General features: G+C 41.0%; 1 pseudogene; it reads right to left on the reverse strand.

The window, feature by feature from the left end:
- Positions 1-18,009, reverse strand: part of LOC129006279 (ras suppressor protein 1-like) — a 164,281-nt pseudogene that overhangs the window by 13,399 nt on the left and 132,873 nt on the right.

Raw genomic sequence — 18,009 nt, forward strand, 5'->3', positions numbered from 1 at the left:
CAAAAATAAAAATAAAAAAATTGGCAAATATCTGTCCAGCATCTATTGCCACTCCACATGAATCACTAATTTAACCAGAGCATTTAGTGGCTACAATTTAACAAATATACGATTTTGCACAGTGACTGAAGCATGGGTGGGCAGTTTCATCTAATAGCTGTGCCAATGAAGATGGAATTCTGATGTCGCAGTTCCGGCTGGGGTCTATGGATGTATTCGTCTGTTCTCGCATTGCTATAAAGGAATGCCTGAGACTAGGTAACTTATAAGAAAAGAGGTTTAACTGACTCATGGTTCTACCGGCTGTATAAGAAGCATGGCAGCTGCTGCTTGTGGGAAAGCCTCAGGGAGCTTTTACTCATGGTGGAAGGCAATGCAGGAGCATGTGTATTACATGGCAGGAGTAGGAGAGCATGAAGGGTCTTGCAATAACTCATTCACTATCATAAGGACAGTACCAAGAGGGGATGGTGTTAACCATTCATGAGAGCTCCGCCCCCATGATCTAATCACCTCCCAACCAGGCCCCACCTCCAACACTGGGGATCACAATTCCACATGAGATTTGGTGGGGACACACATCCAAACCATATCAATGGAGTCTGACGGAACCTTTAGACCCAGAACCATGGGGTTCTCTTCCCAGCTTGGCCACTAACCTCAGAGGTGACCAGGACCCAGTCCCTTAGCCCCCTTGAAAAGGCTTGGCTTCCTCTGTATAAAATGAAAGCACTAAAACCTGCCTTCCCTACCTCACAAATGTTGAGAGAATCAAGTGCTGCAAAGCAATACATGAAGACAGGTTATCATTATTATTATTTACCGCTCCCCGGTTCTGCAACCTCAGTTGAACCAAAACTCCTCTCTTCACCTTTGCATAAAGAAAGACAGAGAATTGTCACCTCTCGAGTACAGAGAAAAATTGCAAAAATGAATGAAGCAGCATTAGGGAATATATTCTTTCCTCCATGGCATGAAGGTGCTTTATAAACTATTCCTATTTAACACAGAGAGAAAAAAAATCAACCATACTACAACTTGTCTGTCAGTTCATGCTATGCAAATAAGTCCCTTCTTGGTCAACAGAACTGAGATAAAATTTTACTGGACACAAAATACAGTAAAAATTTAACTTCCTTATTGTGCCAACTATTAGCTTCTCAATTAGCTCTCAAATCTTCACTAATGTAGGCCACCGAAAGGATATATTAAAACAATAAAACTTTTTTTAAAACACAAAACACAAAAAGAAATTAGAAATCCACTTCTGTGTAATGATATAAATGGAATCCCTCCCCTGGCCCTACCCAGCATGCCCCTTCCACTCTCTTTCTCTCCATCCCTTCCCCTCCACTGATACTCACCCAAGGTTCAGGTGTTTGAGTTTTTGAAGCCTGCTGATCTGTGTTGGCAGCTCCTTAATCTGGTTATTTAAAAAGTTGAGCACTTCCAAATTCTTCAGTTCTGCTATGTTTGGTGGTATCGCCATGGAAACATAAATGCTGAGTGTGAATCTGGGAATGGAACTCCTAGCAAGGGATGGCAGCAGCACATTTTGTTTTTCGTCAAAGCTAAGAAACATATAACTCCAAAAGGACCATCGAATTCACCTATCGGTCTTACTGATTTTTTATGGGTTTTTCATAAGCAGTCACTCACTTCTGAGTGGCCGCTGAAATGCTCCTTCATATATCATTAGCTAAGTGTTTGGCGTAGTTTGTTTCAGACGGACAATGAAAAGGGAAACAGAGCAAAAAGTCACAAAAGAGAATTTCTGTACCATAGCAGCCTATAAAAGTGAATATTACGAGGCATATACACTTATAGCTGTCATATAGGATCTTTTAAGTGCAATTTTTTTTTCTTTTGGTTTGCTTGCATTGCCACTGGAAGAAAGACAGCAACCTCCAAATGCCTTCCTGGGTGATGTACATTGAAGCTGTTTAACCCAGTATCTGAAGAGCTGTCCTCTTAACATTGCATTATATTAGCTCAATTTTAAATAATGAAATATTCAATCTCCCTAGTTTCTGATTTTGGCCTCTGGAGTAATGTATCTTGATCAATACCACACATACATACAGACGCACACCCATACATACACATACACACACACACAAAGGTTACATCAGATTAGCAACATATCGATATACTGTTATTATATAGAAATAAAAAAGTCAACTCAGTAACATGCTATGAACACTAGTGTGCAGATCAAAGGTGAAAATCAACCACTGGGGACCTGAAAGGTTCCTCCTTCCCTAGCATATATATACTTGAAAATACAAATGTAAAAGTCAAAGGCATCTTTATCTCAAAAGTACAAACTATAAATTGGCAGCAGAAGGACTTTCCATAGGCTGTAATTCATCTATCCCATTTGCTATTCAATCATTCTACAAACATTTGTATGGGCGGTAAGCTTGGCCATGGTTCATGTAAACTCTGATACCAAGACTATCCAGGTAACTGAAAACATGAACAGTGACCTGGAGCCCAGTCTGAAAAAGTGTGATGTCTCATATCAGTCAGGTTTACTTCCCATCCCATCTGCTTCCTCCAGGGGTGCCCCAGGAGGCCAGAAAACCAACCTGCTTGCCTGCAGTCAGACCTAAACTCAGAACCAAGAGCACCTGTGATTAGAACCAGTACAAAGGTGAGTGTAAAATGCCAAACATACATCTAAAATATTTAAGCAGCTAGTCATTTCAAGGAGACCAATTGATAACTCCCAGGGCAACAAAATTAAAAGGACAGGCACATTGCTAATTACAGTTTTGAGTAATCATTTTCAGCTTTCTGAAATGTCTACAGTATCACTGACCTGATTTCTTTTAGATGGAAGCCTTGGTGAAAGGTAAAAGAAATGCTTTCACTGGAAGAAGGGACTGTGAAGAATAAGGATTACTCTGAACTAGGGCACATGGGCAGGGAGCAGTGGTCTAGTGAGCAGCCCCTGGGTGAGCTCCTGAAGTGACTGTTGATAAAAGAACAGGTTTTCATGGGGTAATCTAGACAGCTGGAAGTTCCTCCAGAACCTTCCCTCTTGGATACCTGCAGGAATTCAAAGGAATCCTACCTGTACAATATGGCTGCAAATGCACATTCTTAGGTGCACGGTCCATGGAACACTTCTGTGGAAATGAATAGTATTCACCTTGTGTAAGCAATTATCAAGAAAATCACCAGGGCCAGGAGTGGTGCCTTACGCCTATAATCCTAGCACTTTGGGAGGCTGAGGCAGGTGGATTACCTGAGGCCAGGAGTTCGAGACTAGCCTGACCAACATGGTAAAACCCTGACTCTACTCAAAATACAAAAATTAGCTGGGCATGGTGGCAAGTGCCTGTAATCCAAGCTACTCGGGAGGCTGAGGCAGGACAATCGCTTGAACCCAGGAGGCGGAGGTGGCAGTGAGCCAAGATCATGCCATTGCACTCCAGTCTGGGTGACAAGAGTGAAACTCTATCTCAAAGGAAAAGAAAATCACCAGGCTGTGTCTTCTAGGTCACTGGATATCATCTTCTCCCCCCAGATCATAAAGTATATACAGTGCAGCTGCCCACAGACCTCATCCCTCCCCTGTCCACCCTCCAGCTACCACTAAGCCTTCATCTGATTAGTTTGAAGAGCACATTCATCTGATGAGTTCAAAGAGCAATAACAAAAGTTAGTGAAATCAGGAGAAAACGATGATCTCAGTTTAGCCACAAACCAAGAATAATGCAGCCATAATTACTGTCGTTTTCCCAAAGTTACTCTGCCAATTGAATTAAATGCTCGTCTAAAGGTATTGCCTTTTTGACAGGATGAGAGATTATTTCACTCTCCTTGCTAAATCAGTCCAATTTAAAACCACAAATTATGCTAAATGTGATTTAGGGCTTTGTCTTGTGGACGCAAACAATAACCTCATATTCAATTTACAAAACCTCTCCCAGCCTTTTGGTGAGCATGTGAATTTTTTGCTTAAGACTCCATTCAAGCTAGATGAGAAAAAAAATTACACAGCTAATATTCTCCCTAAATATACAGAATTTTTTAAACCCCCAGTCATAGTGAAAATCTAAAGAAATTAACATGCAGACCTGTCTGGATGGGATGGTATTCACTCTTTGAACCAATATTTAGAGAATGTTGATTAGGTGCGCAGCACCATACTTTTTACACATAGCATCTCAATACTTTGGGGATAAAGTAGGAGAGGAATGTTACTTAAGGAAAGTAAGTTACAAAAGATAGGGTATCAAAGTCAATAAACTGAAACAGGCTAGTGCTTGGAAAATAAACTACTCCCAACCAAACTAGTTGTCCAGAAAAAATAACCAGTTAGCAATATGAATTGTGTCATGACTAAATCATATACATATGTGGCAGGAACAATTTTAGCTATTTCAAAAAGACCACTGCAATATCTTACCAGTCAAAATATTTTACTGGAGTTTTCCAGATACCTATAGGATGCATGAGCAAGAAGCATTTAAAACCTAATAGTGTGTGTCAGTATATTTCTTATCATGTCTTTAAAACGTTCCTTTTTCATCAATCTGTCCAGCTTCTGACCTATGACCCCAGCTGACCTATGACACCAAAGAAACTGAAGAGCAATGTGGTCCTTGGCCCTACAGTGTTGTGTGTGCCCTTACTCAACTCATAACCTCTCTGGGCCTCTGTAAAATAAGAAGGCTGGATTATGACCATTTCCAAGGTCTCTTCCACTTTGTTTTAACATTCTAGGATTCTAAAAGGAGATAGATTATGAAAATCAATGATATGGCTTTAAATAATTCAACAAATGGGGCCCTCAATTAGGAAGCTTAGTCATGTAGAACTTTGCTTCTGACAAAGAATTGAGTATCATTTTCTGCATAGCCAAAGACGGTTGCTTTAATTTTGAGACTTCAGTTGCTAGGTTTGGGGGAACAGTCCCAAAGGACTCAGACATTCCCTGGCTCCTCATGTCACATTTTGCTCTAGCCGCAGGATCACAGGACTGCTGGGGATGCTCTCGTCCCAGAGCGTCTGCTGGTGTTTTGGAAAGGTGACAAGGATGTGGTCACATCACCCCAGAGACAAATCTCAAAGTTTCTTCTGGGCTCTGCAGCAGTTCCACCTAACACACCTGGCATGACCTTTTTCCCTTCAAGTTCTCCTAAACTGAAGAACCTGAATGTGATTCAAGAGTTTTGTCCATCTGATGCGCCAGCCCTCGACTTGGCAATTCAGCACCCCTGACTCCTGCAGCAGTTTCTGGAAGGTTCCACAAGCAGCCCAAAGTGCCTGAAGGGCTCATTAACTTCTCTTTCGCTGGAAGCACCTCCACTTTGCTGGACACGCTGGAGAAACCAGAGTCCATCTGTGCGAAACACTGGCACAGCCCCTTCCTGAGCAACAGCTTTACTCCTAAAAGGACATGTATCTATGGCCATTGGTTATATCTGCAACAGGCATGAGCCACCTGGCACTGCACAGTTGATGCACATTCACAAAATCAACAATCAATCAGCTCAAGAATAGCCTTCCCCCAACCAGCCAGCAGCCCACAAACTATCTCCCCTCCACACGAAGAATCAAAATCAACTACTGTTATAACAATAGTTTCAATTCTGTTGAATTGAGTAAGGAAGATTCTGTTCTATGATCTAAAATTAATAATTCCACAACCAACAACTTAAAGCATTTTAGGAGTTTACACAATAATAATTAGCAGGGTGTGTTCTGGGGCTGGGCTATCTGATGGACAGCCACTAGCTATATGCAGCTATTTGAATTTAAACCTAGATTAATCAAAAATAAAATGATGAATGCTATTGTTTGGTCATAGCAGCCACATTTAAAAAGCTCGACCACCACATGTGGTGTCTAGTGGCTCCACTATTGCATGGCGGGGATACTGACCATTTCCATCACCACAGAACGTCCTATTAGACAGCCCGGCTCTATGGCAGTGGGCCTCAAACCACGAAGACATCAGAATCACCAGAGGGCTTGCTAAAACACAGATGGAGGGGTATCCCAGAGTTTCTGATTTAGTAGGTTTGGGGTAAAGCCTGATAATCTGAATTTCCAGCAACTTCTCAGGGGATGCTGATGTTGCTGCTCTGGGAACCATATTATGGCTCAGAAAACTTTGAATTCATTGGCAGCATCACGATTATCGATCCAACACATATGTCCCTTACCCCATGCAATAATGCGATGAGTATAATAATCAATCTTATCCAAATGAAGATGCTTACTGAGCCTGGGGATTGATGAGAAGTGAAACAAATGAAACGCTAGATAGCTAACACGTTCAACGTGGGTGCCATAATCAAACCCTTTCTAGTCAACTTCTGCTTCCCCACACAGGATTTTATGGAGAGATCAGTATTGCTTAAGATGGACAATGTTCCAGAGGAGAAAAGCCTTGAATTCCCTAGCACACTGAATTAAGTCACTCAGTGGCAAATTCATCATGACCAAGGGTGGTCATACAAAGAGATGTCACCTGCTCTACTGCTCGACTTCAAAACACTGAGCCCTAATGGCAGGATGCTGGGTGGTAGTGATGGCACAGACAGACTGGTTTGGGTGCAGCTGATGTGGGGGCTTTTTGAGCAAAAGCATCTTGTGGCCCTTGAGGCAAAGAAACAAAGCTGTAAGGAGCGACAGACTCTGGGAGCAGAAGGCACAATGCGAAAACATAAGGACAAGTGCTCTGCTTGGGTGCAGCCCACGGGAGGGTCAGGGGGTACACTTTGGTCTTTAGAGTCACATGGTCACCAGCAACAGCCAGGTTCTCTTCAGCTCCAGAAGGGCAGCACTAGAGCCTGCACCATGCTAACGCACACCCACGGCTGCCAGGAAGCCAGAAGCTGCTCCGAACACATGGCGCTTTCCATCCACAGCACAGGCATGAAATCTGGAGGTGACCTCCACCCACCATCTCCACCAAACTTCTGGGGAGTTGGGGGCTGCACTACACCCAACTGTTTTTGCAGAAGCACCAAAGGATGTTGTTAGAGCTAGTGATTCCTGAGCTACAGCTGGCCCAGAGCATGAAAGCCAGGAGACCCAGCCTCTTTGAAAAAAGTGAACTGATGGCTGAATCTCTGCTTCCAGTGATGGATGGTGAATTACAGCAAGGGAATGAAGAGGAGGACTTAGGGCAGGCAACTGCTCACAGCCAGGGCTAGGACAGCAGGTGGCACAGGGGCATGCCCGCCCTTGTGCTGCAGTGGAGGCAACATACTGTGTTGTGCCCATTTCCAGGATGCAAAAATGCCACCAACCCTCAGGCCAAAGAGTCCCCAAAGAAACCACATGGAATGAGTCACAGCAAAATGAAGCCGAGTAGCATTGCTTCTAAAAACCTGACATATTGCTATTTTTTTAAAAAGGAGGTTTTTGTCTGTTGCCATAACAAATGAAAATGCCTGGTCAGATGTTCACAATGTTGTATATTTCTATAGCTTTTTAAAATAAAGCATAGAAGGATAGAGGATGGTAGAGGATATAAAATTAGCTTGTTATTTAGATAACTTAGTATGTTACATTACTACAACTAAGTTACTAGAAAAACCACTAAAAACCTGAGAATAGATGAAAATGAGTGAGATTATTCATTATATATACCAGAGGGGGAAGGACCATTTATGAGAAAATGGTGAAAGTAAACATTTCCTTGCCCCAGCATTTGATGAATATGATACTGAAAAACAAGTGCCCCACTTTGGCCTGAATGAAGCAAGGGAGAAAGAAACCAAATTAGCAGAAACGAGATGAAATATGACTTGGGGCATCCGTGGACAAAGTGAAAGCACAGGATTTTAATCTCTAGCCGTAATAACTGGAGAACATTAGTCCATTCATGGCACAAAGGTGGTGTCTAGACTAAGTATAGACATGCCAATTCTTTCAGCAAATCATAGTTCTCGATGCCATTTTAATGATTTTACATAAAGAAGAATCTTCTCACTCTCACGTAGGAATGATTAAACTATTCAGCACTTTATATGCAAACGAGGTCATTTGTAGTTATGGTGATTAATTACCTTCAAGTCCTCCTAAGCACTTTACATGCAAAAAAAGGTCATTTGTAGTTATAGTGATTAATTACCTTTGTTTTCTGGCCAAAAACACAAGGTGGATAATGAACTTATTACATATTACCATAAGAGTTTGAAGTTCAAAAGTATACTAATGATAACTGGCTTCACAGATTTTATGGAATTTCACCCAAAGCAGCTATTAAAGCAGTGAATTACAGTAGTTCTAGGTTATTTAAAGCTTATGAAACAGTGAAACAAATTCTCATTTAAAAGGTTCTACATGTTCCTCAAGGTAAACATCAAATAGCAAAATATCTAAGCATCTACCCCAAGAAAGGCCAACAAGTATTATTAGCTTTATAAACAACAAAGTGCTCCAAATATTATTAGCTTTATAAATAACAATGGTAATGCTACTTTCAGTTAATAAACAACAAGTATTTACTGAGAACCTGTGCCCCGAAAGCACATGCTCACTCTGTCCTATTATGAGCCGCCTCAGGATTCTATAGCCTAAGTCATTTTAGTAAACAAAAATATCCCTAGCTTAACTCACTGAAACACAATGGTCCTACTCTTTCAGCAGCAATGTGAAAAATCAATTACATGAAAATTGGAGAAAAAAGGTATAAGCAAGTAATAAGGTAGATTTTAGAGTATAAAGCCAAACATGCAAAAATATATGTTCCTGAGCTACAAAAAGTGTGTATGCATAACCAAACGAATCTCCTAAAAAACTGACAAGCATAGATTTCTTCTCCTCTGAGGATATAAAAATTAGTTAATTTCTGAATCTTGTGTTAACTTCAAAAGCATGTTCAGGAGGACATATGAACTCTGAATTCTTGCAGGAACACCGCTTCTAAATTGCACTCCAGTTCTGATGCGCTACCCCTCCAGCAAAGCCGTACATCAATAAAGAGCTTTAACTGGGGAGCTGGGAGGGAGAAGCAGCGCTGAGAGGAAAGGAAGTGGCATTCAATGGCGTTCAGTGGCCGGGGGAGGAGGTGACATCCAGCGAAGGGTAAGAAAAGGAAAGGTAGGAAAAATGCCCACAAAATTCCAAAACACCGGGAAGAGAGAGAAAGAGAAAATAAAAAAAACTTCAACCCATCAATAGAGAATAACAAGCTCAGTGTTATAAAAGGAGTGAACTAGGCTCTTTTATATGAGTACATGTCTTTATTATGTATAATATATATGAATGTATATCTATATGTAAGCCTCGATTATTAACATTATGAGGTAGACAGTAAGCAAGTCACAGTCTATCTTGCACTCTCTTACACGTACACATAAAAAGCATGTTTTGTCATTAGTTTCTGTCTTCTTTTGCAATTAAGAATTAATCTAGGCTGGGTGCAGTGGCTCACACTTGTAATCCCAGCACTTTGGGAAGCTGAGGTGGGTGGGTTGCTTGAGCCCAGGAGTTTCAGACCAGCCTGGGCAACAGGGCAAAACCCCACCTCTACAAAAAATTAGCTTGGCATGGTGGTGCATGCCTGTAGTCCCAGCTACTCAGGAGTCCAAGGTGGAAAGATCACTTGAACCTGGAGGTTAAGGCTGCCGTGAGCTGAGACTGCGCCACTGCACTCCAGCCTGGGCAACAAAGTAAGACCCTGTCTTAAAAAAAAAATGAATTAATCCAGCAAGAGGCCAAAACTGGACTGCTTCTCTTCCTACTGGACCTTATCTTTAGGGTCACTGCATGAGGAAGGCAGGAAGGGGAGGGAAAGGAAGAGGCCCAGGGCTGGGAAAATCCACCAAATCCATAAAGGAGCTTTGATCTTTCCCTTTGAACTAACACAACTATGGCTTTTAAACTTAGCAACTGTCCCTGTTCTTCTAATGGAATGAGTAAGGATCCAGAGCCACAGGAACACTTCGTCCACGGCGCTCCTAGATTGACCTGATGGGACATCTCAAGTGCACAAGTGCACACACACATCACTTGCAGAGACAGCGGGGGACATGTTGGAGCAGCCACTTGGAAGCCGTGCAGAAAGCTCTGTCGTTCCCTCGTTCTGGTCATTTAACCACTTTACACCTGTTTCCTCCATGTGATATAGAGTGGGGGTTCAACAGATTTGCTCTTTTCCCTTTCATCTCCTGCTGAAGTTATTACATAGGTGTTGTTCTTGATGGTCCCCAGGCTGTGGGGTACCTTGTATTTCTTTGCACACAGTGCTGGTTCAGTTGGATGAAAAGGAGGGCTTCATAGAGAAAGATGAGCATTCATCTCAACTTTCTGAAGGATGAGCAAAATTCAGAGAGAGGGGTAGGAACTTAAGATTTTAGAAAAAAACAGGTGACTAGAACAAAGAATATATAGGCAGGGGATAAAAAGCTAAAGCAAAAAATTAGACAAAAGAGGGTTCAGACTGAAAACAGCAAAATGCAACATCAATGAGTTTGTTAACTGGTTATCAGTTGTGTTTGAGTGGTTTTGGCCTATGAGGCTGACTGATGAAGAAAACGAAAAATGGAAATGGGAAAGGTATTCCATTTAAAAACATCTGCATGTGTCCACACCATGTTCCATTCAAGCCTGGGAGCTACAGGATTACAAATTCTTATTTAACCAAATGTAAATTTAAGCAGATAAATAAGGTGGCACTTATCAACAATTTTTAAGAAGCCATTAAGAATGAGTTCTGTGATGCATTAAAAATCATCTAAAGTTTTAAATGAATTTCCAAGAAGCATCTCCTTTAAGAAATAGCATCACTAGGCCAAGGCAGACAGATCGCTTGTGGCCAGGAGTTCAAGACCAGCCTGGCCAACATGGTGAAAGCCATCTCCACTAAAAACAAAAACTAGCTGGGCATGGTGATACACGCCTGTAGTCCCAGCTACTAGGGAGGCTGAGGCAGAAGAATCACTTGAACCTGGGAGACAGAGGTTGCAGTGAGCCGAAATCATGCCACTGCATTCCAACCTGGATGACAGAGTGAGACCCTGTCTCAAAAAAAAAAAAAAAAAAAAAAGCATCACTATGTCCACACTGCATGCAAACATACTAGTGTTATCTTCACCCAACTCTTGAGTTTCTAAATCTGAAGTATATAGACCTCTAAAGAATTCATGGATGAACACAATGGGATCCATAAGCCTGCTGAAATGAGAACCTATCACATGCACTTCTCTACGGATCAGGGTTGTAGTTTTCACTCTACTGTTTAAAAAAGTCAGGGACTTAAGAAAAGTTAAGAAGGCCAGGCACAGTGGCTCACAGTGGCCAGTAATTCCCGTACTTTGGGTGGCCAGGGAAGGAGGATCTCTTGAGCCGAGGAGATCGAGTCCAGCCTGGGCAAATTAGCCAGGTGTGGTGGTGCACATCCATTTGGGAGGCTTGTTTCAGCCCAGGAGTTTCAGGTTACAGTGAGCTAGGATCATGCCACTGTACTCCAGCCTGGGTGATAAAGACACTACCTTTAAAAAATAAAAACAAAAAAAGAGAAGAGATGCTCTAGAAGAAATGTATGTACCTAAGTATCGCACTTCTTAGTGTATCTCCTCTAACATCCTGCACATATACTCACATGTACACGCACACCAAGTTATTTAGGAGAGAGTGCATCAACTGACAATCTATGTATAATATTTTGCTATTAAATCAATTCTGTTTGATAGACATTCTATCATCAATAGCAAAAGAAACCTTTTTCAGGATCAGCCACACACATGGGCTAACTATGAGTTGGAAAGTGACAGACTTACACTCCCCCGTCTTATTTTTTCCACAGCCTGCCACCGTTCTGAAGTTCTCATGATGGGGGTGGTTCCATTTAAAAATATACCGTGGAGGAATTAGCATGTTAGCTAGCTTCCGCTTAGCACAGAACAGGACCTCAAGAAAAAGGATTCTGGAACAGGTACATTTTGGTTGGTGGGGCTGAGAACAAAGAGAATGGGGGCAGGGGGGTGGCCACAGTCTACAAGCTGAGGATAGATAAGATGCCATCGGGCAGACACTTCTTCAACTTCCCACTGGCCTTGGGTTGCCCTGGTTCTGGATCCCTGGGTCAACAGATCCTCCCATGGGACAATCTCAGGAGCTCACTCACTAAAGCCAAAAATAGCAACACATGCCTAATTGCCAGTGATTTCTGCTCCTCTCCCTTCTGCCACCCTCCACCCTATTAAATGAAAAGAACATTCCATGCTCTTAGATAGGAAGAATCAATATTATTAAAATGTCCATACTTCTCCCCCAAATTTACAGATTCAATGCTATTCAATGCATTGAATGTTAAAACCCAGATTCTAACCGTGTGCAATTTATCAGTGGCCAGTGTGGAAGAACTCAAAAGTGCTTCTTAAAAAATACTGAGGTCTCAGGGCAGGCACAGTGGCTCATGTCTGGAATCCCAGCACTCTGGGAGGCCGAGGTGGGTGCTCTGGAGTTCAAGACCAGCCTGGGCAAGCTGGGCAACAGAGGGAGACTTCATCTCACAAAAAAAAAAAAAAGGGGGGGAGGGTGGTAAAGAAAAGGACAGGCAGCACCATTGCAAGCTGGAGCCAAAATGATATCACCCCTGATGGGTCCTCCTTTTCGAGAATCCCATTATCTCCTATGAATCCTGATGTTCTGAAAAAAAAATGTGAGCTGCTTGGCTAAGTTGGAAATGATGGTAGAGTAGATTCTCAAGACTGTATTTTCATGCTATTTCCTTTCTTTCAATGTAGGAGACAATGACTTGGCCCAGCAGCTAGCAGCTCTCTGTGGCAGAGAGATCCCAGGGCCCATCCAGTCTACTGAGAGTACATGTTCATCTGCTTCACCTTGGACTCCAGTGTAACCAGGGTAGGCTTCAATGCATCCTTTCACAAGAGTAATGAGTTTAAATATTTTTTTAATCCCATGTTATCCCATCTCCTCTCCTGTCCGCTCTCTTTCTCTCTTCTTAATATAGTTTTCTGGGCACCAGGACACAAGGCAAGTCAGAGGACATGGGTCTCTACCCAGGTTCTGGATGGCTGGCTCCCCTTATGTCAATGCTGAGTCCTGATCAAAAGCACTGTGGCCAAGTGGTACAAAAGTGTCCTGCCCTCAGGCCTCTGGGTGGGGCATCTTCACTCCAGAGGAGGTGTGTCCGTGGAATGCATGAGAGAGAGCTTTAAAGCAATTTTTCAGCCTAGATGAGAGCTAGAACTAGAGCACAGCTCATATCCATGATTCATCGATGGAGCAAAACGTCATCATTTATCCTTATAAATTACTTGGTTAAAGTCATCCATTTGAGGGTTGGCAGGAAGAGTTTGTTGCTCTTGAAATATGAACTTGATGAGTCAAAAACAGGCACCATATATGGGATGCCATCATGCACAATATGATTCAGACTTTTCAAACTTGACACGTGAAGTCCAGTAACAGCCTTAAATCCAAATTAAATGAAAGATAATAAAGTAGTCCATGGAAGAGTGAAAGACTCCCATGTTTTTAACTGAAAAACATAATTTTAAAGTAGATTCTCTATCTAACATTAAAAATTAATCTAATATTTCCTCCATGCTTATATATACCTTTTATAAAGCAGGGAGCAACTGACGATAAATTGTGTTCCTCATGCACAAAAGAGGAAGGCTGCATAGTGGCTTAAGAGCATGGGCTTTGGAATTAGACCTAAGATAAATTTTCACCTCTGCAATTTAACTAGCTCTGTGAGCTGTCTACCTTTCCTTGCTGATGAGCTTCTAGTCCCTGAAAACTGGAGAGTTAATGTCTGCTCCTTTCATCCTGTTCCTTCGTCTCCTGCCCTCTCACTCTCATGTATATATTAATATGTACGGCAGTTCATTATACATACATACATATGTGTATGTATATAGTGATGGTAGAACCATTGTAATTTATTTATATGTGTGTATATATATGTGTGTATGTATGTATATAATATATAAAAATATGTGTGTGTATCTATGAGTGTGTGTGTGTGTGTATATATATGTGGCAGCTCGTGGTCTAGAATATATTTCAAATTTAACCTGTGATATAATGGATTTTGGAGACTCATAAGCAAGGAGGATGGGTGGGGTATGAGGGATAAAAAACTACATGTTGGGTGTAATGTATACTAGTCAGGTAACCAGTGCACTAAAACCTCAGACTTCACCAGTATGCAATTCATCCATGTAACCAAAAACCACTTGTACCCCAATTAGATAGATAGATAATCGATAACAAAAAAAAATTAACCTTTGAAAACTGAACACTTTATTCCCACCCTTTTCCATGCCACCCCGCCCCCAGTTCTACACTCCTCACAATGTTAGCAAATGGAAAGTACATTTTTCTCATTATTTAAGTCAAAAATCTTGATGTTATTTTTGACATTTCTGTTGGTCTCATACTTAACCATCAACAAATCACACTGGCTCTACCCTCACAATGTATCTAGATTTCAACCACGCCTCTCCATTTCTGTTGCTACCAGCCTAGCTCATGCGCCTATCATCTCTCCTTGGCCTCAGGCTGTCCCCTTTTTATTGGACACTCTGCTCCTGCCCTTCCCTGCCCTCCACTCCTTACAGTCTAAGGACGGCACATAGAGTGATATTTTCAAATGTAAGTGAGATCAGGCCATTCTGATGCCCAAAACCCTTCATCTTCCTCTTCTTACTCAGAATAAGTCTTTTCAGTTTCCTGCATGACCTAGACATGCTGCTACCTTTGGAATCTCTCATTCTGCCTCATCCATTCTGACTTCCATGATGTACCTCTACCACATCAAGCCTTTACACTAACTGTTTTCTGAACTGGAATGTTTTCTCCCACATAAACATCTGGCTTGATTCTTTGTTTCATTAATGTCTCTGCTAAGATGTTACTCCAATGACGTGGCTTTTCCAACTTAACTCTGACAATAAAGTACCCTTCTCTTTCCTCCCATCCATTTTTCTTTATAGAATTTATCACTACCTCACATATTATGTATTTGTTTATTGTATGTCTTCCCCATCTATAAAGAAATCTTTATGAAAGTAGGTAGTTTGTCTTCATTACTTACCTCTATATCCCATATCTCAACAACCACCACAAACGGAGTAGCCAATAGCATGTACCTGATACATGCTTGTTATGCTAATCACTTCCTACACTCTGGCTGTATTTTCAAGCATTTTTATTGCCCTGTGAAAACCCCCCAAGAAAACTAAGAAAGCATAAAAATCCAGTTGCCAATCCTATTTAAATAATCTACCTTTGTTTCTTTGTGGGAAGGCTGCGGTGGATATTTGCATGCAGACAAGGGATCATCATGTCCCCCAAGTATCCGGAGACCTACCCATCCAGCCTCAACTGTTCTTGGCACGTCCTGGTCCAAAGTGGCCTGATCATTGCTATCCATTTTGAACAGCCTTTCCAGATTCCAAATGGTGATTCTTCTTGCAACCAGGGGGATTACTTGGTGGTAGGTCTTGCTTGCTACCCTTTCTAATTATGTTTTCCATAGACTTCATTCAGAAACCAAAATCATAATTTTTCTTTCCTGGGACATAAATGGATAAGAATTATGTACTCTTTCTTTTGCAATGTAAAGGAGTTGATGCAATTTTAATTTGTCTTTCCAGCTAAGAAATGGTCCTGATATCTATTCTCCACCCTTCGGACCCTGTGGAGGAAATGGTCATTTTTGTGGCAGTCGTGCTTCATCGACTCTGTTCACCTCAGATAATCAAATGTTTGTTCAGTTTATTTCTGATTAGAGTAATGAAGGGCAAGGATTTCAGGTCAAATATGGGGAAAAGAGTTTAGGTAAGTATTTTCACTGAGAATTATATATACTTTTCCTGCAATTGCTTGGTCTTCTTTGATTAAATAGATTTGAGAAAAAATATATAAAGTTTTCTTTTCTGAACTAACAGTAATAGAATTAATAAGAATGCCTACTCTCAAGTACTTATTATGTTTGATACATTCAATATCTCATCGTGACTACTTTTCAAGTAAAGTATCATTATTTCGATTTTAAAGATAAGTAAAATGAGGCTTGGACTTTTCCAAGGCCACATATCTAATTAGTGACCAAAGTGAAATTGTCCATGAGTATAAGATACACTATTCTTCTTGATCCCTGAAATTCCTTAGACCTTTCCATTATAAGATGTCTAATTGTAAGTTAAATCTAGTTATAGAAACATTATAAGAATTACATTTTCCCTATTTTGTAATAATGTGTATGCTGTTTTTAAAAGAATACATAATCTTTTGATTCTATTATTACTGATTTAATTATATATTACCTAAGATCTTTACTTAATTGCTTGTACTTAATTACACTTGATTATAATTGCATTTAATTCTACTGTAATGATTTGATTTTGGTGACATTTACTTTTTAGTAATGTTTAATTGAATAAATAAATAAATAAATAAATAGGCATCGCTTCCAAAAAATGGAGTAATGTCAGTAGAAAGCAATATAATAATAAATTTTTGCTCTGTCCCACCAGAAGTTAGATAATATAGATTTCAAAATGATCCTATGACTTGTATCCCAGATTCCTAAATGTATTTATACATATAAATATCAATGAAATCATGTTTTATTGCACATTGTATGAAATTTAAAGTCAACATCATTTCTTCATTTTGGTAAAAGAAACGAGTAAGAGTGTTTACCAACTGACATACAAAAATAATCAAATAGCTGGAGTAAGGTCCAAAACACCAGGGAAGGGTCTTTGGTCACTTCCCAGTGCACAGAGCTCTGGCACAAGGAGGGAGCTTTAATACAGCTCTGTGGGCACCTGCACTATGGCTTTCTAGGCTGGGACCTTCTCATCCCTCCCTCTCTCCATGCTGAGCTTTGCAGCTGAGTCATGAATGGGCAGGTTTTCACCTGGTACCAAAGCATTTCAAGAGTAGCAGTATCTTCAGTCTAGTGAGTAGACGTCAGCTCATCCTACAGGACTGAACTTTTCTATTTTTATTTATGATAGACTCAGTCTTTTTTTCTTTCTTGAGACAGGGTCTTGCTCTGTCACCCAGGCTGGAGTGCAGTGGCGCAATCTCAGCTCACTGCAACCTCTGCCTCCCAGGCTCAAGTGATTCTCCTTACTCAGCCTCCCTAGAAGCTGGGATTATAGGTATGTATCATCACGCCCAGCTAATTTTTGTATTTTTGATAGACATGGGGTTTCATCATGTTGCCCAGGCTAGTCTTGAACTCCTGAGCTCAGGTGAGCCAGCTGCCTCAGCCTCCCAAAGTGCTGGGATTACTAGAGTGAGCTACTGTGCCCAGCCAATAGACTTAGTCTTGATTTAAATTTTTAAAGTCAACATTAAATGGTAATTCAGATACACTAAGGGTGTATTTGACATTGCACCTCTTCTATTTCTTTGGGGACTCATTGTTCATGCAAGTATGGTTATGGCTGTTGCTTTCTCCCTATCTTTCTTGAAGCTTGTTATGACTGCAGTTAACATCAGACTTAAACAAAAGTATTTTGATTTCACAACCTATTGTTGGCAACCTGAAACAATAGCATCACTCTTATTTCTCTCTACTTACCAACTCAGTCATGTTCCATAACTATAGCCGGCCTTCTACTTCCCATATCTATCTGGCTATCTTCCCACCATATCTACTTCCATGCCACTCTTATTTCTCAGCCTTTAGCATAGGTCCTTTTGTGAACATCTTTCGACATTGAATCACCTAGTTTTATACCGTTTTTCTCCGGAGACACTCCTTCGCTATGGTTGATTGAGATTTCTAGGATCCTGTGGTAGATGCCTTTTATTTTCACCTGATTAATAGTCCTATTAATTAATTAATCAAACATTTACAAAGTGTTTCACATCATGAAAACTACCAAGTTCTGGCAAGGAGTTCACAGCGTGGTAAAGGAGACAGACAAGCAAAGGCACAGTTAGAACATGATGTAGGGCTGGGCGTGGGTTCATGCCTGTAATCCCAGCACTTCAGGAAGCCAAGGCAGGAGGATCACTTAAGCTTAAGAGTTTGAGACC

The sequence above is a fragment of the Pongo pygmaeus genome, chromosome 8, assembly GCF_028885625.2.
Source record: "Pongo pygmaeus isolate AG05252 chromosome 8, NHGRI_mPonPyg2-v2.0_pri, whole genome shotgun sequence".
Taxonomy (NCBI): domain Eukaryota; kingdom Metazoa; phylum Chordata; class Mammalia; order Primates; family Hominidae; genus Pongo; species Pongo pygmaeus.